This window comes from Oncorhynchus mykiss, chromosome 10 (genome assembly GCF_013265735.2).
Source record: "Oncorhynchus mykiss isolate Arlee chromosome 10, USDA_OmykA_1.1, whole genome shotgun sequence".
Classification (NCBI taxonomy): domain Eukaryota; kingdom Metazoa; phylum Chordata; class Actinopteri; order Salmoniformes; family Salmonidae; genus Oncorhynchus; species Oncorhynchus mykiss.
This window is the reverse complement of record NC_048574.1, coordinates 74,683,373-74,708,757: the sequence shown is the minus strand read 5'-3', so window position 1 is coordinate 74,708,757 and position 25,385 is coordinate 74,683,373. Positions and strand designations below refer to the sequence as shown.

General features: G+C 42.8%; 1 long non-coding RNA gene across 1 annotated transcript; it reads left to right on the top strand.

The window, feature by feature from the left end:
• The first annotated feature begins 1,033 nt into the window (after positions 1–1,033).
• Positions 1,034–12,695, top strand: LOC118936766. Its single transcript, XR_005034230.1, has 3 exons — positions 1,034–1,377; positions 11,987–12,016; positions 12,248–12,695. It is a non-coding gene; the product is annotated as an uncharacterized LOC118936766 (long non-coding RNA).
• Positions 12,696–25,385: the final 12,690 nt, after the last annotated feature.

Here is a 25,385-nt window from a genome sequence, read left to right as displayed (position 1 = left end):
GCCGCATCATTCATTTATACAATGTTTCAATATTATCAGAGACACCTTGTTGATGCAATGCTTCAGTGTTCACAGAATGTTTCCTTTCCCTGGAGAATAATGCAGACAGGAAAATACAACATGATCTGGGTGCAGACATCATTAGGAACATCTCTGAATGCAGAGCAACAATGTAGGTGGGAAGAACATGAGACATTGACACTGTCATAGTCCACTATACGAAACGCTCCACAAGGGTGACTTCATATACATTATAGCAGGGGGGCGGCAACGTTTTTCACGAGTGACACTTTACAATTGATCCTACAATTTCTAAAGATCTGCGTGACTGTAATTATTTCCATATTATTTTATGATACTCAACTGAGCCCAAAAAAATGTTTAACTGCCCACAAACTGAATATTTCTAGCTGGCTGCTGGACATAAACGTTGTTCATTCAACCACAGGCCACGGAGCCCCACTATGCATTGCCTTCCTGTATGGAGGCGCTGTCCAATCAGCGGTGTGGGTTCAGGTGAAGGTTAAATATTGTATTGTTTTTGTTCATTTCTGAGTGATGTTCTATCGATTCCCTGCGTCATTTCATGTTTTCATGTGTATCTGAGTCATTTGCCTTCAAGCAGGCAGAAATATGTCCGGTATGACGTCGCACCGTGATAAAGTCTCACTACACTGGAAGTTAATAGGAATATGAATTTTAGATCGCGAAAACGTTATTCATACATGTCAGATTTCAATACTGGACGATTTAACTCGGGAGGTCTTCTCTCGAATGAGCCATTGATCATATTTTTGTGATATTCCTGCCTTGAGAAACTGGTAATTTAACGGAGGGTCTAACACGTTTCTCCTATTTGTCTGCCTCTTTAGTCCAGGATGCATTGCGTGGTGCCTTTGCCAGAGATATTATAGAAAAGGAGATGGGAATCTAATATAATGAATCAATTTGTAACGCCCTTCCCAGCAGACTATCAACCAATCACGTTCAGGTTGTCATGCTGCGTCACGCGGTTGTTAAGATAATCGTCATGCAATTCCTTGTCGAGAAATGTGCCTATTTTCGTCGAAAGTACGTAATGCCACGATTCCAAAGCTATACGATACTACAAATAACAAGTTAATTACCTCACATCTCGGTAAAGACTAGTAATGTTGTACTTCTTGTTGACTAAATTCGTGTTAATGTTGGGTTTTTGAGCTAGCGCCCAGTAGACTCCATTCACTCCGTGATGGAGAGCGATCCCTGTCCCAGAGTCGCCCAGAATGCACCGCGTGGGCCAATGACGTAGTATCGTCAACGTTTCCTCAAAAGTATATCTGCCGTTGTGATTTAAACTCCACTCTGTGAGACACATCGATCTGCAGGTTGAACATGGTGAGATTGGAGACTCCTAAATTGATAGTGCAGTTTGTTTAGGTGATTTAACAACTAGTCAGCTACTTCACATGCTGATATTGTCTTTGGTATTATTGTGTGTAGATACATTTAGCTAGCCAGCCAGCCAGCCCACACAGAGCGCATTGCATTGTGGATGTTGTAGTCGACTTGAGCTGCAACAGATTTCCACAATGATGTTCCATCTTGTTACCAACCTTATTATTAGGGATGCACCGATAGTGAATTTTTGGCCGATACTGATATCCAATATTTTCCTTGCCAAAAATAAACCATACCGATAACCGATATAAAACATTTTGCGACCTTTTAAGCATTCAAGTACAGTTAAATAGTGAATGTCTGGGGACATTTCTGTTAGTTTTTGCTGTTCTCCAAATACTACTTTCGAGTTTATAGTAAATGAGCTACAACTGGTGGAGGGATTCGACACACCCCATTTAGCCATACCCTAGGTTTATCTGTATTTCTACACACCCCATTTAGCCATACCCTAGGTTTATCTGTATTTCTACACACCCCATTTAGCCATACCCTAGGTTTAGCTGTATTTCTACACACCCCATTTAGCCATACCCTAGGTTTATCTGTATTTCTACACACCCCATTTAGCCATACCCTAGGTTTATCTGTATTTCTACACACCCCATTTAGCCATACCCTAGGTTTATCTGTATTTCTACACACCCCATTTAGCCATACCCTAGGTTTAGCTGTATTTCTACACACCCCATTTAGCCATACCCTAGGTTTATCTGTATTTCTACACACCCCATTTAGCCATACCCTAGGTTTATCTGTATTTCTACACACCCCATTTAGCCATACCCTAGGTTTATCTGTATTTCTACACACCCCATTTAGCCATACCCTAGGTTTATCTGTATTTCTACACACCCCATTTAGCAATACCCTAGGTTTATCTGTATTTCTACACACCCCATTTAGCCATACCCTAGGTTTAGCTGTATTTCTACACATCCCATTTAGCCATACCCTACAGCCCCAAACTACTTCCTAACGCTATCTTTTAGACAGCTAGGCAACTATACTGATGCAGGTACCTTTTACACAGCTAGGCAACTATACTGATGCAGGTACCTTTTGCAGGTGGTCGCATGCGGTTGGACACATGGACGAGATGCTAGATAAATAGTAATGGAAATGGTAGATACTACGTAATACATTTTTCACTGAGACATCATGGTGTGTCCATCAATTTAAATCCCAACTTGTAAGGAAAGAATAAATATGAAAAAAATCCGCAATGTATTGGACAGAAATATGAGGTCTAAAGGTCTGGCTTTCCAAGACATTCTGTTCATCTGCAAGGAGACCTGATGATTGTAGATGGAGGGAGAACCTGTTATTTACAATGGAAGAATATAACTTCCTGTAGCCTATATAATGTAACAATGACAATAATCCCATCATATATACTGTAGTTGAAGGTTATTTTAGTGTCATAAAAAGTGTTCATTAAAACAAATCAGGATGTTTGTTGGATGGATTCAGTGTAGGTGTCCTGCTGTGTATCGAGGTGTTTGTATGAAAGTGGTAGATTTGTAATTTTTTACAAGAGAAAGTTCTGGATTACTTTTCTTTGGGTGACCTCAGTCTTTGACAATTCAGCTACTTTGTTAACAGTCCTACTGTAATGGTCTGGGTAGCTGGTGCAGAGGAGTCAGGACAGTAGAGATGAGTAACACATGTAACTTTACTCAAATATTCCAATAACGTGTCGTAAATACCGAGCCCACAGTAACAGACCAAACATACATAAAACAGTCCGGCACAAAAACCATGAGGAAAACAGAGGGTTAAATAATGAACATGTCATTTGGAATTGGAACCAGGCGTGTAAAACAAAGACAAAACAAATGGAAAATGAAAAGTGGATCGGCGATGGCTAGAGGGCCGGTGGCGATGGCTAGAAGGCCGGTGGCGATGGCTAGAAGGCCGGTGACGATGGCTAGAAGGCTGGTGGCGATGGCTAGAAGGCCGGTGGCGATGGCTAGAAGGCCGGTGGCGATGGCTAGAAGGCCGGTGGTGATGGCTAGAAGGCCGGTGGCGAAGGCTAGAAGGCCGGTGACGATGGCTAGAAGGCCGGTGACGTCGCTGCCCGAACAAGGAGCGGGACCGACTTCTGTGGAAGTTGTAACAGTACCCCCCCCTTGACACGCAGGGCGATCCGGATGGAGACGGTGGAACTCCCGCAGTAACGAACGGTCCAAAACGTCCTCCACCGGCACCCAGCATCTCTCCTCCGTACCGTACCCCTCCCACTCCACGAGGTACTGATGGACTTTCGCCTGACGCCTCGAGTCCAGTATGGCTCGAAAAGCAAACACCGGGGCCCCCTCGATGTCCAGAGCGGGCGGAGGAACCACCTGCACCTCAGACTCCTGGAGTGGACCAGCCACCACCGGCCTGAGGAGAGACACATGGAACGAGGGGTTAATACGGTAATCGGGAGGAAGATGTAACCTGTAGCAAACCTCGTTCAGTCTCCTCAGGACTTTGAATGGCCCCACAATCCGCCGGCCCAGCTTCCGGCAGGGCAGGCGGAGGGGCAGGTTTCGGGTCGAGTGCCAGACCGGTGAAAACCCGATGGCGGAGGTGAAAACCAGAGGTAAGGCTGACCGAGGCCCCGAGACGTTCCATGAACGCCCTCCAGACCCTTGACGTGAACTGGGGACCTCGATCAGACACTATATCCTCTGGCACCCCATAGTGCCCATGAGACATGTGTAAGGGCCTCCTCAGTCTGTAGGGCCGTAGGGAGACTGGGAAAAGGAAGGAGACCGCGTGACTTAGAGAACCGATCCACAACGACCCGGATCATGAGGGAGGAAGATCCTTGAGGAAGTCCACAGACAGGTGCGACCACAGTCGTTGTGGAATGGGTAAGGGCTGTAACTTCCCTCTGGGCAGGTGGAGGGGAGTGGGCTCTGTATGTAACGCCCGCTCGATGTCCGCATCCAGCTCCCACACTACCGGTGCCACCAGGCAAGAGGCCGGAAGTTCGGGAGTGTGATCTATGGACCGCTCCTCTGATCTATGATCAGTGATCTATGGGCCGCTCCGTCTCCTCGATGCCCGGATGTACTCCAGATTGCGGTGGTCAGTCCAGATGAGAAAATGGTGTTTAGCCCACTCAAGACAATGTCTCCACACCTTCAGAGCCTTGACAACAGCCAACAGCTCCCGGTCCCCCACATCATAGTTTCGCTCCGCCGGGCTGAGATTATTTTAAAAGAAAGTACAGGGGCGGAGCTTTAGTGACGTACCCGAGCGCTGAGGGAGCACGGCTCCTATCCCAGATCCGGATGAGCCAGCAGGGGAGCCGAGGTAAACAGAGCCCTCAGGTGACCAAAAGCCCTGTCCGCTTCAGCCGTCCACTGCAGTCGCACCGGTCCCCCCTTCAGCAGTGAGGTAATGGGAGTCGCTACCTGATCAAAGCCCTGGATGAATCTCCGGTAGTAGTTGGCTACCTGATCAAAGCCCTGGATAAACCTCCGGTAGTAGTTGGCTACCTGACCAAAACCCTGGATAAAACTCCGGTAGTAGTTGGCTACCTGACCAAAGCCCTGGATAAACCTCCGGTAGTAGTTGGCTACCTGACCAAAGCCCCGGATAAACCTCCGGTAGTAGTTGGAAAACCATAGAAACCGCTGCACTCCCTTTACCGTGGTAAACGGCTGAAATGCAGTCGCTCTCCATTTCCACCCCTGAAGTGGAAATGCGGTCACTCTCCATCTCCACCCCTGAAGTGGAAATGCGGTCACTCTCCATCTCCACCCCTGAAGTGGAAATGCGGTCACTCTCCATCTCCACCCCTGAAGTGGAAATGCGGTCACTCTCCATCTCCACCCCTGAAGTGGAAATGCAGTCACTCTCCATCTCCACCCCTGAAGTGGAAATGCGGTCACTCTCCATCTCCACCCCTGAAGTGGAAATGCGGTACCCTAGGAAGGAGACGGACTGTTGGAAAAACAGACATTTCTCAGCCTTGACGTACAGGTCAGGCTCCAACAGTCGACCAAGTACCTTGCGCACCAGGGACACACACTTGGCGCGTTTAGCAGAGTATATCAGAATGTGGTCCACTACACCCTGCCCGTGCAGGTCCCGGAAAATCTCGTCTACAAAGGCCTGGAAGACATCAACCCGTACGGCATGACAAGGTACTCATAGTGCTCTGAGGTGGTACTAAATGACGTCTTCCACTCGTCCCCCTCCCGGATACGCACCAGGTTGTAAACGCTCCTGAGATCCAATTTTGTGAAGAAGCCCTGTGCATTGACTCTATCGCACTGGATATGAGAGGCAGGAGGTAGATGTACCTCACAGTGATTTGGTTGATACCTTGATAGTCAATGCACGGGCGCAGACCGCCTTCCTTCTTCACCGCCAGAACAAGGACAGGGACCGACTTCGGCGGAAGTCGTGACACCTACAACTGTCACCTTTTGTAACAGCTGATTTACTTAACTAAAGGCACATCTCAATATGTGATCCAGGTGTCTTAGTGTTCCTATAGAAACCTGTGTCCAAACACAGCATTAAATAGCATCTAATCAGAATAGTGTACAGAGCTAAGTTATTACAGCTATTTAAATGTAATGTGTCTTTTAGTGTTTATTCTGTCATTAAAAAGTCACTGTTGCCTATTAGATCAATATCAGTGTGAACACATCTGATTGGACTAGATCCATGTTGAGGTGAGACACGTCTGATTGGACTAGATCCATGTTGAGGTGAGACACGTCTGATTGGACTAGATCCATGTTGAGGTGAGACGTCTGATTGGACTAGATCCATGTTGAGGTGAGGCATGTCTGATTGGACTAGATCCATGTTGAGGTGAGGCACGTCTGATTGGACTAGATCCATGTTGAGGTGAGACACGTCTGATTGGACTAGATCCATGTTGAGGTGAGACACGTCTGATTGGACTAGATCCATGTTAAGGTGAGACACGTCTGATTGGACTAGATCCATGTTGAGGTGAGACACGTCTGATTGGACTAGTTCCATGTTGAGGTGAGACACGTCTGATTGGATTAGATCCATGTTGAGGTGAGACCATTCCATGTCTTTATTGGTTTGTATGAGAAGGCAGTTTGGGAGAAGGTGGTGGACCGTTTGAGGATTCTACAGTTCCCCTGGTGGAGGTTCATGGAACACTGATATTTAAGTCTGAGGTTGATGAAAACAAATTTGGTGCTGCAATGTTGTGTGTTATCTTGAATACCAGGCAGATGTTGGAGTACAGAATGAAATGGAGAGGAGAGGGGAGGAGAAGAGAAGCAAGGGGGAGTAGAGGAGAGGAGAAGGGGAGGAGAGGAGAGGAGAAGAGTGGAGAGGAGAAGAGGGGGGGAGTAGAGGGGAAGAGAAGCAACAGGGAGAAGAGGAGAGGGGAGGGGGTGACGAGAAAAGGGGGAGAAGAGGGGAGGGGGGGAGTAGAGGGGAAGAAGAGGAGAATAAAGGGTCAGAAGAGGAGAAGGGGAAGAGGAGAGGGGGGAGATGATGAGAGTGCAGGAAGAGAAGGAGAGGGGGAGAAGAGGAGAAGAGAGGGGGAGAAGGGCAGAGGGGGGAAAAGAGGAGAGGGGGAGATGAGGGGGAAGATAGGGGCAGAAGAGTAGATGATAGGCAGACTATGAGAAGAGAGGGGGAGAAGAGGAGAAGAGAGGGGGAGAGGGGGAAAAGAGGAAAGGGGGAGAAGAGGAGAGAGGGGAGGGGAGGGCAAGAAGAGAGGGGGTGAAGGGGGAGAAGAGGAGAGAGAGAAGGGGAGGGGAGAAGAGGAGAAAGGGAGAAGGGGGAGAAGAGGAGAACAGAGAGGGAGAAGAGGAGAGGAGAAGGGGAGAAGAGGAAAGGGAGAGAAGAGGAAAGGGGGAGAAGAGGGCAGGGAAAGAAGTGGAGAGGAGGGGAAGAGTAGAGGGGGGAGAAGAGAGGGGGAGAATAGGACAGGGGGGAGAAGAGGAGAGGAGGGAGTGGATGAAGAAGAGAGGGGGAGAAGAGGAGAAGAGAGACTGGGAGAAAAGGAGAGGAGAGGGGGAGAATAGGGGAGGGGTAGGAGAAGAGAGACTGGTAAATGAGGAGAAAAGAGGGTCAGAAGAGGAAAGGGGGAGAAGAGGAGAGGGGGAGAAAAGGGGGGAATAGAGAGGGACAGAAGAGGAGAAGAGAGACTGGGAGATGAAGGGAGGAGAAGAGAGGGGGAGAAGAGCAGAGGGGGAGAAGAGGAGAAGAGAGGGTCAGAAGAGGAGAAGAGAGGGAGGGAGAAGAGGCTGGCGAAGAGGGAGGGGAGAAGAAGGGAGGGGAGAAGACGAGAAGGGAGGGGAGGTGAGAAGACGAGAAGAGAGGGGAGGTGAGAAGACGAGAAGAGAGGGGAGGGGATAAGACGAGAGAGGGAGAAAAGAAGAGGATAAGGGGGAGAGGAGGTGAAGAGAGGTGGAGAAGAGAAGGTGAGAAGAGGAGAAGAGAGGGGAGAAGAGAGGGGAGGAGAGGGTGAGAAGAGGAGAGGGGGAGGAGAAGAGAGGTGAGAGAAGAGAGGGGGAGATGAGGCGAGTGGGGAGGAGAGAGGAGAGGAGGAGAAAGGAGAGGGGAGGGGAGGGGAGAAGAGGAAAGGGGGAGAAGAAGAGAGGGGAGAAAAGGAGAAGAGAGGAGGAGAAGAGAGGGGAGAAAAGGAGAAGAGAGGGGGAGAAGAGGAGAGGAGGAGAAGGGAGGAGAAGAGGAGAGGGGGAGAAGATCAGAGGTGGGAGGGAAAGAATAGGAGAGGGGGGAAGAGGAGAAGAGAGGTGGAGAAGAGAAGAGGAGAGGAGAGGAGAGGGGGAGAAGAGAAGAGGAGAGGGGGAGAAAAGGAGAAGAGAGGGGAGAAAAGGAGACGAGAGGGGGAGAAGAGGAGAAGAGAGGGGAGAAAAGGAGAAGAGAGGGGAGGAGAGGAGAGGGGGAGAAAAGGAGAGGGGAGGGGAGAAGAGGAAAGTGGGAGAAGAGGAGAGGGGAGAAAAGGAGAGAAGAGAAGAGGATAAGAGGATAAGGGGGAGAGGAGGTGAAGAGAGGTGGAGAAGAGAAGGGGAGAAGAGGAGAAGAGAGGGGAGAGGAGAGGAGAGGAGGAGAGAGGAGAGGGTGAGAAGAGGAGAGGGGGAGGAGACTAGAAGAGAGGGGGAGATAAGGCGAGGGGAAGAGGAGAAGGGGGGAGAAGAGGGGGAGAGGAGAGGAGGAGAGAGGAGAGGAGGAGAAAATGAGAGGGGAGGGGAGAAGAGGAAAGGGGGAGAAGAGGAGATGGGAGAAAAGGAGAAGAGAGGGGAGAAGAGGAGAAGAGAGGAGAGGAGAGGAGAGGGGGAGAAGAGGAGAAGAGAGGGGAGAAAAGGAGAAGAGAGGGGGAGAAGAGGAGAAGAGAGGGGAGAGGAGGAGAAGAGAGGAGGAGAGGGGTAGAAGAGAAGAGAAGATGAGAGGGGGAGAAAAGGAGAAGAGAGTGGAGAGGAGGAGAGGAGAGGGGGAGAAAAGGGGAGGAGAAGAAGAGGAGAAGGGGGGGAGAAGGGAGGAGAAGAGAGGGTCAGAAGAGGAGAAGAGAGGGAGGGAGAAGAGGGAAGGGGAGAAGAGGGGAGGGGAGAAGACGAGAAGAGAGGGTCAGAAGAGGAGAAGAGAGGGAGGGAGAAGAGGCTGGAGAAGAGGGGAGGGGAGAAAACGAGAGAGGGAGAAAAGAAGAGGATAAGAGGATAAGGGGGAGAGGAGGTGAAGAGAGGGGGAGATAATGCGAGTGGGGAGGAGAAAGGAGAGGGGAGTGGAGGGGAGAAGAGGAAAGGGGGAGAAGAAGAGAGGGGAGAAAAGGAGAGGAGAGGTGGAGAAGAGGAGAAGAGAGGGGAGAAAAGGAGAAGAGAGGGGGAGAAGAGAAGAGGGGAGAAAAGGAGAAGAGAGGGGGAGAGGAGGAGAGGGGGAGAAGATCCGAGGTGGGAGGAGAAGAGGAGAGGAGAGGAGAGGGGGAGAAGAGAAGAGGAGAGGGGGAGAAAAGGAGAAGAGAGGGGAGAAAAGGAGAAGAGAGGGGGAGAAGAGGAAAAGAGAGGGGAGAAAAGGAGAAGAGATGGGGAGAAGATCCGAGGTGGGAGGAGAAGAGGAGAAGAGAGGGGAGAAGAGGAGAAGAGAGTGGAGAGGAGAGGGGGAGAAAAGGAGAGGGGAGAAAAGGAGAGAAGAGAAAATGATAAGAGGATAAGGGGGAGAGGAGGTGAAGAGAAGGGGAGAAGAGGAGAAGAGAGGGGAGGAGAGGGGGAGGAGAGGAGAAGAGAGGGGGAGATAAGGTGAGGGGAAGAAGAGGAGAAAGGGGGGAGGAGAAGAGGGGGAGAGGAGGAGAGAGGAGAGGAGGAGAAAATGAGAGGGGAGGGGAGAAGAGGAAAGGGGGAGAAGAGGAGAAGAGAGGGGAGAAAAGGAGAAGAGAGGGGAGAAGAGGAGAAGAGAGGGGAGGGGAGAAGAGGAAAGGGGGAGAAGAGGAGAAGAGAGGGGGAGAAGAGGAGAAGAGAGGGAGAAGAGGAGAAGAGAGGGGAGAAGAGGAGAAGAGAGGGGAGAAAAGGAGAAGAGGAGAAGAGAGGGGAGAAAAGGAGAAGAGAGGGGGAGAAGAGGAGAAGAGAGGGGAGAGGAGGAGGGGATAGGAGGAGAGGGGGAGAAGAGAAGATGAGAGGGGGAGAAAAGGAGAAGAGATTGGAGAGGAGGAGAGGAGAGGGGGAGAAAAGGGGAGGGGAAGAAGAGGAGAAGGGGGGGAGGAGAAGAGGAGAGGGGGAGAAGAGAGTGGGAGCAAGGAGGAGAAATGGAGAGGGGGAGAAGACAAGAGGGGTGAGAAGAGGAGAGGAGAGGGGGGAAGAGGAGAAGAGAGGTGGAGAAGAGAAGAGGAGAGGGGGAGAAGAGAAGAGGAGAGGGGGGAAGAGGAGAGGAGAGGGGAGGAGAGGGGGAGAAGAGAAGAGGAGAGGGGGAGAAAAGGAGAAGAGAGGAGGAGAAGAGAGTGGAGAGGAGAGGGGGAGAAGAGAAGAGGAGAGGGGGAGAAAAGGAGAAGAGAGGAGGAGAAGAGAGTGGAGAGGAGAGGGGGAGAAGAGAAGAGGAGAGGGGGAGAAAAGGAGAGGGGAGAAAAGGAGAGAAGAGAAAAGGATAAGAGGATAAGGGGGAGAGGAGGTGAAGAGAAGGGGAGAAGAGGAGAAGAGAGGGGAGGAGAGGAGAGGGTGAGAAGAGGAGAGGGGGAGGAGAGGAGAAGAGAGGGGGAGATAAGGTGAGGGGAAGAAGAGGAGAAAGGGGGGAGGAGAAGAGGGGGAGAGGAGGAGAGAGGAGAGGAGGAGAAAATGAGAGGGGAGGGGAGAAGAGGAGAAGAGAGGGGAGAAGGGGAGAAGAGGAGAAGAGAGAGGAGAAGAGAGGGGAAAAGAGGAGAAGAGAGGGGAGAAAAGGAGAAGAGAGGGGAGAAAAGGAGAAGAGAGGGGGAGAAGAGGAGAAGAGAGGGGAGAGGAGGAGGGGAGAGGAGGAGAGGGGGAGAAGAGAAGAGAAGATGAGAGGGGGAGAAAAGGAGAAGAGAGTGGAGAGGAGGAGAGGAGAGGGGGAGAAAAGGGGAGGGGAAGAAGAGGAGAAGGGGGGGAGGAGAAGAGGAGAGGGGGAGAAGAGAGTGGGAGCAGGGAGGAGAAATGGAGAGGGGGAGAAGAGCAGAGGGGTGAGAAGAGGAGAGGGGAGGGGTAGAATTGGGGAGAAGAGGAGAAGAGAGGAGGAGAGAAGGGGGAGAAGGGTGGAGAAGATGAAGATGAAGAGTGAGGTGGAGAAGGGGGAGAAGAGGAGAGTTGGAGAAGAGAGGTGGGAGAAGAGGAGAGGGGGAGAAGGTGAGTGGGGAGGAGAAAGGAGAGGAGGAGAAAAGGAGAGGGGAGGGGAGGGGAGAAAAGGAGAAGAGAGGGGGAGAAGAAGAGAGGGGAGAGGAGGAGAAGAAAGGGGGAGAAGAGCAGAGGTGGGAGGGGAGGGTGGAAGAGCAGAGGGGTGAGACGAGGAGAGGGGAGGGGTAGAATTGGGAAGAAGAGTAGAAGAGAGGGGGAGGAGGGGAGAAGAGTAGAGGGGGGAGTTGAGGCGAAGAGAGGGAGAGATGGGGAGACGATGAAGAGAGAGGGGGAGAAGGGGGAGAAAAGGAGAGGGGGGAGAAGGAGGAGATGAGGGGGGGAGAAGAGGAAAGGAGAGAAGAAGAGAGGGAGAAAAGAGTAGAGAGGGGAGGATTGGAGTGGAGAGGAGTTCATTAACTCAATTCTACTGACACTGTTTGTCTATGGAGATTGCATGGCTGAGTGCTTGATTTTATACATCTGTCAGGAAGGGGTGTGGCTGAAAAAGAATCCACTCATTTGAAGGGGTGTCCACATACTTTTGTATATATAGTGTATGTACACATGGGTGTTGTTGCACCATACCAACGATAAGCCTGTCTTCCCCATCACATCTTGAAAGGTCATGTTGATGTTCATTTAACCTCTGCCTCTCTCTTCCTCTGACTCCTCCCTTTCTCCTTTGTTTCTCTCTGTCTCTCTTTCTCTTTCTATCTCTCTGTCTCTTTCTCCTCTGTCTCACTCTTTCTCCTCAGATCTCCAGGCTCAAAGCGTCAGTCCACCAGGTAGGTAGAGTATAAATCTACAGTGATTATAGCAGTTCAATATTAGTCAACTTTATTATCCCACATGGAGAAAGTCATGTGTCCATACAAACCATTCTAAACCCCAATAACAAGTAGTGTTTTATGGAACTACTAATACTTGTCAACCACAAAGCATTACTGCTGTTAGAATAACAGAATCACTGTCATCATCTGTCCTCACCACTGTGTTTTCCTCTCTGCTGTTTACAGCTGAACTCTCAGTCAGACTGGTGAATGGGACCACTTCCTGTTCTGGGACAGTGGAAGTCTTCTACAGAGGAGAGTGGTTGAGTCTATGTTCTAGTTGGTGGAGAATGATCGGAGAGGTTAAGGTTGTGTGTAGAGAGCTGGACTGTGGGAATCCTGTAGCTGAATCTAGAGGACCTCTGATTGAAGATGGAAGAAGAGGAGTCAGACTATTTAGTATTTGTAGTGGAGATGAGTCTTCTATTAGACAGTGTGACAACATAGAAGCACATGGTGTCTGTTATGGTGGATATTATCGTCATGTGATCTGTTCAGGTAAGAGACTGGTCATATTGAGAGATTTATTTATACATTATACAATATTACCATGTATCATGTTTTATGTGTTTTATTTCATTTAAATAGAGGGAGAGATGTCAGATGTATTTAAACATTATATTTGTGTTTGTCATATTGGTTTATGGGAGATGTTCATGGGCAGATCATTGTAGTTCAGATGGTACTGAAGTGAAGCTGCCTGATGGATGTCCAGCTGTTTATTTTCTATAAAGTGAAGTGAACTTATTCCTGTCTCCTGCCTGCATTGTTCCCAACCCGATCCTGAGTGACTAAGAACCCATTTCTACCTCTTACAGTATCAAACATAGCAAACTACAATCTTTTATCCAACATATTTGTGTTTAGTCCTTGACAGTGTCATCAACAAAACTGATTGAATGTTCAACCAACTCTTTTTCTCCAGAGTCTGTGCGGCTTGTGGATGGAGCTGGTCTCTGCTCTGGGAGAGTGGAGGTGAAGTCCAATCAGTCCTGGGCCTCAGTGTGTGAAGCTGACTTTGACCGGAAGGATGCAGAGGTAGTCTGTAGGGATGTTGGCTGTGGGTCTCCTGCAGCTCTACAGGGGGGGCTCTATGGAGAAGGTGAGGGTCAGACCTGGGATAAAGAGTTCCAGTGTAAAGGCAATGAGTCCCTTCTCCTGGACTGTGACACCTCAGACAGAGAGAACAACACCTGCCTACCTGGTAATGCTGTTGGACTCACCTGCTCAGGTAAGAAACAGTTTGTCACTCAATCAACATTGTTTCTCACCTGGAGTGAAGAATATGAGAGACAATATAGGTGTGTTTTAGTGAGAAAATAGTAAGATTACTGTCTCTCTCTCTTCTTTTCTCAGAGCCTGATGATGTGAGGCTGGTGGGAGGAGGCAGTCGCTGTGCTGGTGGAGTGGAGTCGTACTACCAGAGAGAGTGGAGGACTGTGGGAGCTGATGACAGGAACCAGGAGAATGTAGCTGCAGTAGTGTGTAGACAGCTGGGTTGTGGCTCCACTGTTTCAGCACTACCTGGAAACACCACTAGAGGGTTTAAAGTTATCTGTTATGGTCCTGAGTCTTCACTGAGGGAGTGTTGGAGAAGTTATGATCTCCTTCCTGGATTCACAGTGATCTGCTCAGGTAATAACAACATATTATAATTACATTCAACTGATTTCCTTCATTCATACAACTTCCTCTGCACCTCTCATGATGAATGTTTAACTTGCCAGTCTGCTTTACTAAATAGATCACTCAGTCAAGTAGGAATCAAATACAACTTAAATATCCCAGAATGCTTTTGTGTTTGAGTGTTATCTCAGTGAACGTCTCTACTCACTACCACTGTCACATGTCATGTTATTGTCACATCTAAATGAGGAAAGTAGTTGAGGAGCTACGTTTTCTTTTTCTCTCCTCTTGTTCCAGATGTCCTGCTTCAGCCTGATATCAACATATGTTGTCTCAGTGACTGTAGGCCCACTACTCATGTTGCCCTGTGAGGGAGGGTGGCTGGCACTGTTACATGCTGATGTTATTGTCATATCTATCCCCTCATCAAAGGTGTTTCTGTTTGCAGCCTCTCCTCTGCCAGCCTTCATCATCAGACACGTTGTAGTGCTGCTGATCCTACTGACATCCATCACCACCATCTACCTGTACTACAAGGTAAAGACATTTACTCAGATGTTACAAGTCATATAAACTAGAGGGAGAGGGTGAGGGGGAGGGAGAGAGAATGGAGATATGTCTGACTGTTGGTGCTGTGTCTCCCTAGCCCACCAGGAGGCAGAAGAGAGTGAACAGGGTGAGCAGCATGGATCTTTATGTCAATGCCATGGAGATGGTCTCTCTGAGCTCCAGAGCTGAAGCTGGACCGGGAGAGGAGAGAGCAGCCCAGGGGACGGAGTAGGAGTAGAATGAAGCTGACCCTACATGCTGATCTTAGGTCAACCACCATTATTCATTTAGTTTGGTTTTTACCACCAGAGTCACATGGTGTTTTGGGTAACATGGGGTTTTGGGTAACATGGGGTTTGGGTAACATGGGGTTTTGGGTAACATGGGGTTTTGGTAACATGGGGTTTTGGGTAACATGGGGTTTTGGGTAACATGGGGATTAGGGTAACATGGGGTTTGGGTAACATTGGGTTTTGGGTAACATGGGGTTTTGGGTAACATGGGGATTACGGTAACATGGGGTTTGGGTAACATTGGGTTTTGGGTAACATGGTTTTTGGGTACCATGTGGTACCATGGGGTTTTGGGTAACATGGGGTTTTGGGTAACATGGGGTTTGGGGACCATGGGGGTTTGGGTAACATGGGGTTTTGGGTAACATGGAGTTTGGGTAACATGAAGTTTGGGTAACATGGTGTTTTGGGTAACATGGGGTTTGGGTAACATGGGGTTTTGGGTAACATGGGGTTTTGGGTAACATGGGGTTTTGGGTAACATGGGGTTTTGGGGAACATGGGGTCTTGGGTAACATGAGGTTTGGGTAACATGGTGGTTTGGGTAACATGGGGTTTGGGTAACATGGTGTTTTGGGTAACATGGGATTTTAGTAACATGGTGTTTTGGTAACATGGTGTTTTGGGAACATTGGGATAACATGGGGTTTTAGTAACATGGTGTTTTGGGAACATGGTGTTTTGGGAACATGGGGGTAACATGGGGTTTTAGTAACATGGTGTTTTGGTAACATAGGGGTAACATGGGATTTTGGGTAAAATGAGGTTTGGGTAACATGGGGTTTGGTAACATGGGGTTTGGTAACATGGGGTTTGGGTAACATGGGGATTGGGGTAAAATGGGGTTTTGGGTAACATGGGGTTTGGTAACATGGGGTTTTGGGTAACATGGGGTTTGGGGTAACATGTGGTTTTGGGAAAAATGTGATTTTGGGTAACATGGGGTTTTGGGTAACATGGGGTTTGGGTAACATGGGGTTTTGGGTAACATGGGGTTTTGGTAACATGGGGTTTTGGGTAACATGGGGTTTTGGGTAACATGGGGTTTGGGGTAACATGGGGGTTTTGGGTAACATGGGGTTTGGGGTAACATGGGGTTTGGGGTAACATGGGGTTTGGGGTAACATGGGGTTTGGGGTAACATGGGGTTTCGGGTAACATGGGGTTTGGGGTAACATGGAGTTTGGGGTAACATGGGGTTTGGGGTAACATGGGGTTTGGGGTAACATGGGGTTTGGGGTAACATGGGGTTTGGGGTAACATGGGGTTTCGGGTAACATGGGGTTTGGGGTAACATGGAGTTTGGGGTAACATGGGGTTTGGGGTAACATGGGGTTTGGGGTAACATGGAGTTTGGGGTAACATGGGGTTTGGGGTAACATGGGGCTCTTAGATTCTTTTTCTTATTTAGTGTCTCTTAGATTCTTTATCTTATTTAGTGTCTCTTTGATTCTTTATCTTATTTAGTGTCTCTTAGATTCTTCATCTTATTTAGTGTCTCTTAGAATCGTTAGCTTATTTAGTGTCTCTTAGATTCTTTATCTTATTTAGTGTCTCTTAGATTCTTTATCTTATTTAGTGTCTCTTAGATTCTTTATCTTATTTAGTGTCTCTTAGATTCTTTATCTTATTTAGTGTCTCTTAGATTCTTTATCTTATTTAGTGTCTCTTAGATTCTTTATCTTATTTAGTGTCTCTTAGATTCTTTATCTTATTTAGTGTCTCTTAGATTCTTTATCTTATTTAGTGTCTCTTAGATTCTTCATCTTATTTAGTTTCTCTTAGATTCTTTATCTTATTTAGTGTCTCTTAGATTCTTCATCTTATTTAGTTTCTCATAGAATCGTTATCTTATTTAGTGTCTCTTACATTCTTTATCTTATTTAGTGTCTCTTAGATTCTTTATCTTATTTAGTGTCTCTTAGATTCTTTATCTTATTTAGTGTCTCTTAGATTCTTTATCTTATTTAGTGTCTCTTAGATTCTTTATCTTATTTAGTGTCTCTTAGATTCTTTATCTTATTTAGTGTCTCTTAGATTCTTTATCTTATTTAGTGTCTCTTAGATTCTTCATCTTATTTAGTGTCTCTTAGAATCGTTATCTTATTTAGTGTCTCTTAGATTATTTTTCTTATTTAGTGTCTCTTAGATTCTTTATCTTATTTAGTGTCTCTTAGATTATTTATCTTATTTAGTGTCTCTTAGATTCTTTATCTTATTTAGTGTCTCTTAGATTCTTTATCTTATTTAGTGTCTCTTAGATTCTTTATCTTATTTAGTGTCTCTTAGATTCTTTATCTTATTTAGTGTCTCTTAGAATCGTTATCTTATTTAGTGTCTCTTAGATTCTTTATCTTATTTAGTGTCTCTTAGATTCTTTATCTTATTTAGTGTCTCTTAGATTCTTTATCTTATTTAGTGTCTCTTAGATTCTTTATCTTATTTAGTGTCTCTTAGATTCTTTATCTTATTTAGTGTCTCTTAGATTCTTTATCTTATTTAGTGTCTCTTAGATTCTTTATCTTATTTAGTGTCTCTTAGATTCTTTATCTTATTTAGTGTCTCTTAGATTCTTCATCTTATTTAGTGTCTCTTAGAATCGTTATCTTATTTAGTGTCTCTTAGATTATTTTTCTTATTTAGTGTCTCTTAGATTCTTTATCTTATTTAGTGTCTCTTAGATTATTTATCTTATTTAGTGTCTCTTAGATTCTTTATCTTATTTAGTGTCTCTTAGATTCTTTATCTTATTTAGTGTCTCTTAGAATCGTTATCTTATTTAGTGTCTCTTAGATTCTTTATCTTATTTAGTGTCTCTTAGATTCTTTATCTTATTTAGTGTCTCTTAGATTCTTTATCTTATTTAGTGTCTCTTAGATTCTTTATCTTATTTAGTGTCTCTTAGATTCTTTATCTTATTTAGTGTCTCTTAGATTCTTTATCTTATTTAGTGTCTCTTAGATTCTTTATCTTATTTAGTGTCTCTTAGATTCTTTATCTTATTTAGTGTCTCTTAGATTCTTCATCTTATTTAGTGTCTCTTAGAATCTTTATCTTATTTAGTGTCTCTTAGATTCTTCATCTTATTTAGTGTCTCTTAGAATCGTTATCTTATTTAGTGTCTCTTAGATTCTTTATCTTATTTAGTGTCTCTTAGATTCTTTATCTTATTTAGTGTCTCTTAGATTTTTTATCTTATTTAGTGTCTCTTAGATTCTTTATCTTATTTAGTGTCTCTTAGATTCTTTATCTTATTTAGTGTCTCTTAGATTCTTTATCTTATTTAGTGTCTCTTAGATTCTTTATCTTATTTAGTGTCTCTTAGATTCTTTATCTTATTTAGTGTCTCTTAGATTCTTTATCTTATTTAGTGTCTCTTAGATTCTTCATCTTATTTAGTGTCTCTTAGAATCGTTATCTTATTTAGTGTCTCTTAGATTATTTTTCTTATTTAGTGTCTCTTAGATTCTTTATCTTATTTAGTGTCTCTTAGATTCTTTATCTTATTTAGTGTCTCTTAGATTCTTTATCTTATTTAGTGTCTCTTAGATTCTTCATCTTATTTAGTGTCTCTTAGATTCTTTATCTTATTTAGTGTCTCTTAGATTCTTCATCTTATTTAGTGTCTCTTAGAATCGTTATCTTATTTAGTGTCTCTTAGATTCTTTATCTTATTTAGTGTCTCTTAGATTCTTTATCTTATTTAGTGTCTCTTAGATTCTTTATCTTATTTAGTGTCTCTTAGATTCTTTATCTTATTTAGTGTCTCTTAGATTCTTTATCTTTTTTAGTGTCTCTTAGATTCTTTATCTTATATAGTGTCTCTTAGATTCTTTATCTTATTTAGTGTCTCTTAGATTCTTCATCTTATTTAGTGTCTCTTAGAATCGTTATCTTATTTAGTGTCTCTTAGATTATTTTTCTTATTTAGTGTCTCTTAGATTCTTTATCTTATTTAGTGTCTCTTAGATTCTTTATCTTATTTAGTGTCTCTTAGATTCTTTATCTTATTTAGTGTCTCTTAGACTCTTTATCTTATTTAGTGTCTTAGATTCTTTATCTTATTTAGTGTCTCTTAGATTCTTTCTTATTTAGTGTCTCTTAGATTCTTTATCTTATTTAGTGTCTCTTAGATTCTTTATCTTATTTAGTGTCTCTTAGACTCTTTATCTTATTTAGTGTCTTAGATTCTTTATCTTGAAGTGTTTCCATTATTAGTTCTGGTATTATTATAATCATCTGTTCATTCTTTGTATTTTTAAACATTTTTTTAATAAAGGGGTTTGTTGTTGTTTACCTCTCATGATGTTATTGATTATAAACATTATGATATTGATTATGATTAGATTAGATTAGTGTTATGATGTTGTTAGTAGTATATAGATAATGATGTTATTGATTATAAATGTTATATTGATTATAATGTAGATTATTGTAATGATGTTGTTAGTAGTATAGAGATAATGGTGTTATTGATTAAATGTTATGATATTGATTATGATGTAGATTAGTGTTATGTTGTTAGTAGTATAGAGATAATGTTATTGATTATAAATGTTATGATATTGATTATGATGTAGATTATTGTTATGATGTTGCTCTCTAAACTGCCATGTAATCAACTGAATGCTTTTAATAAAATTACAGGCTGTCTTGTGTGATTCCCCTCTTGGACAGACTATAACATACAGTATGAATTAACTGAGATCAGTCTGTGTGATTCCCCTCTTGGACAGACTACAACATACAGTATGAATTAACTGAGATCAGTCTGTGTGATTCCCCTCTTGGACAGACTACAACATACAGTATGAATTAACTGGTCATACATTTGGCAGGAGGTTAGGAAGTGCATCTCAGTTTCCACCTCATTTTGTGGGCTGTGGGCACATAGCCTGTCTTCTCTGATTTCCAAATTGACCTCTTGGCAAAGGGAGCCAAAAATTCTGTGGTGCTCTATTCTGGAATATTAACTGACGTTTATCGCCCCCTGGTGGAAAGAACGTAATATAATCCTTCTCTATATATTTCTGTGCATTTTGTACCTCGCAGCACACCGTACAAATATTCAAAGTTAAACGCCGATATTACCGTTCTGCTAGCAGCAGGATAATATGTTTGCAGCACACAGCATATTATATTTTTCTAAATAAAAAAAAATTATACAATAAAAAATTCTAAAAATATATATATTTTTTTTCTAAATAAGAGTCCCTCTGAAAGGACAAGCTCAAATTTGACAATATCGATTATTTTAGCACTGTAGTTCAATACAACTGTTTTTCACAGCATTGCAACCACTTTTGAAACAAATGGATAATTTGACATATTTTAATATTGTATAATTTATACCAGCATTTATTTTGACAGTTTCCAAACTAAATACTGGTATGTTGAAAGCTGTTGTGTAGGTCAAGTCAAGCTGTGCCTGGAGAAGTGGGTATTCAGTACTCTAATATAGCAAAACATTTTCCAAACGGCCCAGTGAAGGAAAGGCACCCTGTGTGAAAAGCACGAGAAACAGTGATACACTCTGAATGACCTAAATGATGAATCCCATATTGGTCTTTCCCAGTCAGACCAACCCAAGCTGTACTGTTCATATTGGTCTTTCACAGTCAGACCAACCCAAGCTGTACTGGTCAGTAGGATAATAGTAGACCAACCCAAGCTGTACTGTTCAGTAGGATAATAGTAGACCAACCCAAGCTGTACTGTTCAGTAGGATAATAGTAGACCAACCCAAGCTGTACTGTTCAGTAGGATAATAGTAGACCAACCCAAGCTGTACTGTTCAGTAGGATAATAGTAGACCAACCCAAGCTGTACTGGTCAGTAGGATAATAGTAGACCAACCCAAGCTGTACTGTTCAGTAGGATAATAGTAGACCAACCCAAGTGGTACTGTTCAGTAGGATAATAGTAGACCAACCCAAACTGTACTGTTCAGTAGGATAATAGTAGACCCACTCAAGCTGTACTGTTCAGTAGATTAATAGTAGACAAACTCAAGCTGTACTGGTCAGTAGGATAATAGTAGACATTTTATTGAAACAGAGAAACTGAGTCAGAAATTCACAAATTCAGAATTTCAGGTTTTTGTTCTAAAAGACTTTTTTTAAACAGAAAAACAATCAACTGTTCTAAGTCCATAACTTACAAAAGGAGACCACGTTTGAGGTTTGGGGAAAATCTAAGAAATGTACATTTTTGAGAGTAGTTCCCCTTTAATTAAAGTGTGTTGGATTAGCAGTGTTTATATAGTACAGACACCTAGCACTAATGTTGTATTAGCAGTGTTTATATAGTACAGACACCTAGCACTATTGTTGGCTTAACAGTGTTTATGTAGTACAGGTACCTAAACTATTGTTGGATTAGCAGTGTTTATATTTATATAGTACAGACACCTAGCACTATTGTTGGATTAGCAGTGTTTATATTTATATAGTACAGACACCTAGCACTATTGTTGTATTAGCAGTGTTTATATAGTACAGACACCTAGCACTATTGTTGTATTAGCAGTGTTTATATAGTACAGACACCTAGCACTATTGTTGTATTAGCAGTGTTTATATAGTACAGACACCTAGCACTATTGTTGGATTAGCAGTGTTCATATAGTACAGACACCTAGCACTATTGTTGTATTAGCAGTGTTAATATAGTACAGACACCTAGCACTATTGTTGGATTAGCAGTGTTTATATAGTACAGACACCTAGCACTATTGTTGTATTAGCAGTGTTTATATAGTACAGACATCTAGCACTATTGTTGGATTAGCAGTGTTTATATAGTACAGGTACCTACACTATTGTTGTATTAGCAGTGTTTATGTAGTACAGGTAACTAGCACTATTGTTGTATTAGCAGTGTTTATATAGTACAGACACCTAGCACTATTGTTGGATTAGCAGTGTTTATATAGTACAGACACCTAGCACTATTGTTGGATTAGCAGTGTTAATATAGTACAGACACCTAGCACTATTGTTGGATTAGCAGTGTTTATATAGTACAGACACTATTGTTGTATTAGCAGTGTTTATATAGTACAGACACCTAACACTATTGTTGGATTAGCAGTGTTTCTATAGTACAGACACCTAGCACTATTGTTGGATTAGCAGTGTTTATATAGTACAGACACCTAGCACTATTGTTGGATTAGCAGTGTTTATATAGTACAGACACTATTGTTGTATTAGCAGTGTTAATATAGTACAGACACCTAGCACTATTGTTGGATTAGCAGTGTTAATATAGTACAGACACCTAGCACTATTGTTGGATTAGCAGTGTTTATATAGTACAGACACCTAGCACTATTGTTGGATTAGCAGTGTTTATATAGTACAGACACCTAGCACTATTGTTGGATTAGCAGTGTTTATATTTATATAGTACAGACACCTAGCACTATTGTTGTATTAGCAGTGTTTATATAGTACAGACACCTAGCACTATTGTTGTATTAGCAGTGTTTATATAGTACAGACACCTAGCACTATTGTTGGATTAGCAGTGTTTATATAGTACAGACACCTAGCACTATTGTTGTATTAGCAGTGTTTATATAGTACAGACATCTAGCACTATTGTTGGATTAGCAGTGTTTATATAGTACAGGTACCTACACTATTGTTGTATTAGCAGTGTTTATGTAGTACAGGTAACTAGCACTATTGTTGTATTAGCAGTGTTTATATAGTACAGACACCTAGCACTATTGTTGGATTAGCAGTGTTTATATAGTACAGACACCTAGCACTATTGTTGGATTAGCAGTGTTAATATAGTACAGACACCTAGCACTATTGTTGGATTAGCAGTGTTTATATAGTACAGACACTATTGTTGTATTAGCAGTGTTTATATAGTACAGACACCTAACACTATTGTTGGATTAGCAGTGTTTCTATAGTACAGACACCTAGCACTATTGTTGGATTAGCATTGTTTATATAGTACAGACACCTAGCACTATTGTTGGATTAGCAGTGTTTATATAGTACAGACACTATTGTTGTATTAGCAGTGTTTATATAGTACAGACACCTAACACCAGATAACTGAAGCAATTCTACACTAAGTAAACTCTCAAAGTCAGTTAGGTTTCACCAACAAGCTTTAATGGCCTGGAAAATAGGTTTCCTGCACATTTTATCCCCACATAAAGCTCTTTTGTGGAATAATTCAGACATAACTGTACGGAATCAGTCATTGTTCTACCCCAGCTGGCATGAGAGGAATAACGACTTTGTTCTTGATGTTTTTGACAACAGAGGTAATATTCTCACATATGAACAATTTATAACATTGAAAGGGTTTCCAATACCTTTCAGAGAGTTTATTTCTGTGGTCAAAGCCGTTCCCAGGGGTCTAACTACACTAATGAAAACCCATCTTATCTTTGGTAATGATCACAATGTTGATCCAGAACTCAGAGCCGTTCCCAGGGGTCTAACTACACTAATGAAAACCCATCTTATCTTTGGTAATGATCACAAAGTTTATCCAGAACTCAGAGCCGTTCCCAGGGGTCTAACTACACTAATGAAAACCCATCTTATATTTGGTAATGATCACAAAGTTTATCCAGAACTCAGAGCCGTTCCCAGGGGTCTAACTACACTAATGAAAACCCATCTTATCTTTGGTAATGATCTCAAAGTTGATCCAGAACTCAGAGCCGTTCCCAGGGGTCTAACTACACTAATGAAAACCCATCTTATCTTTGGTAATGATCTCAAAGTTGATCCAGAACTCAGAGCCGTTCCCAGGGGTCTAACTACACTAATGAAAACTCATCTTATCTTTGGTAATGATCACAAAGTTTATCCAGAACTCAAAGCCGTTCCCAGGGGTCTAACTACACTAATGAAAACTCATCTTATCTTTGGTAATGATCACAAAGTTGATCCAGAACTCAGATTGGGAGGCGTGGGCTTACTTGAGAGATCTTGTTGTAATAAATATATAAGACAAATTCTCCGTTCACAAAACCAACTTCCACCGAGAGGAAAGTGTTTGTGGAACCTGTTTATTATTTCTGACCTTGTCTGGAAACATGCCTGGTTAAGGCCTTACAAATACTGTAGAACAAACAACGTTAAGGAAGGGCACTTTAACATGTTACATCAGATATATCCATGTCATTCTATGATGTCCACTTGTGTGGCTGTTGATGATATCTGTGATTTCTGTGAATAAGGTGAGAATCTGTCCCACTTGTTCTTTGATGTAAATTTGTGTCTGAATTTTGGGAAAACCTTGCAAGATACTTATTTACCATTATGAACACTGCCCATGTTTTACATGGAGGATATAATATGTTACCATTATGAACACTGCCCATGTTCTACATGGAGGATATAATATGTTACTATTATGAACACTGCCCATGTTTAACATGGAGGATATAATATGTTACTATTATGAACACTGCCCATGTTTTACATGGAGGATATAATATGTTACCATTATGAACACTGCCCATGTTTTACATGGAGGATATAATATGTTACCATTATGAACATTGCCCATGTTCTACATGGAGGATATAATATGTTACTATTATGAACACTGCCCATGTTCTACATGGAGGATATAATATGTTACTATTATGAACACTGCCCATGTTTTACATGGAGGATATAATATGTTACCATTATGAACACTGCCCATGTTCTACATGGAGGATATAATATGTTACCATTATGAACACTGCCCATGTTTAACATGGAGGATATAATATGTTACCATTATGAACACTGCCCATGTTTTACATGGAGGATATAATATGTTACCATTATGAACACTGCCCATGTTTTACATGGAGGATATAATATGTTACCATTATGAACACTGCCCATGTTCTACATGGAGGATATAATATGTTACCATTATGAACATTGCCCATGTTCTACATGGAGGATATAATATGTTACTATTATGAACACTGCCCATGTTCTACATGGAGGATATAATATGTTACTATTATGAACACTGCCCATATTTTACATAGAGGATATAATATGTTACCATTATGAACACTGCCCATGTTCTACATGGAGGATATAATATGTTACCATTATGAACACTGCCCATGTTCTACATGGAGGATATAATATGTTACCATTATGAACACTGCCCATGTTCTACATGGAGGATATAATATGTTACCATTATGAACACTGCCCATGTTTTACATGGAGGATATAATATGTTACCATTATGAACACTGCCCATGTTTTACATGGAGGATATAATATGTTGCAATGACAACAAGACATCTGAAATGATTGTGAATTTTTTATTCTTGTTGCCAAATACTTTGTACACAAACAAACATTCCAAAATTCTATACCAAAATTACACATTTTTCTGATTGAATTTAAATATTTTATTAAAACATTAACCCTAGTGAATAACAACAAGAAAAACATTTTCCTGAATCATTAAAGATTTTTTCAGAGTGATAACAACTACACTAAAATAGTTAATTTTTTATTACTTCATTGATATTTTGTGTGTTTTAGTATTTTCTAGTTGATACTAGTTCTGTTTTGTATGATGTAACAATGTAAATTGTTGGTTCTGTATTTTGAATCAAAAAATAAATATATAAAATTAAATTAAAATAAAAAGACACATCGTCATCTGCTGACTGGAGGGGCAACACAGTTGAGGAACCAAAAGTTTATTTTCATTTATTTCATAAAAGTGTAATATTGTATTAAGTCGTTCTTAGAGAAGCATGTGTTGATTTATTCGTGTTTAATGAGTGAGAATTTAAAACAAACTTTAGACCCACTACATATTTACATTGAACCATAGTTCTGACATGG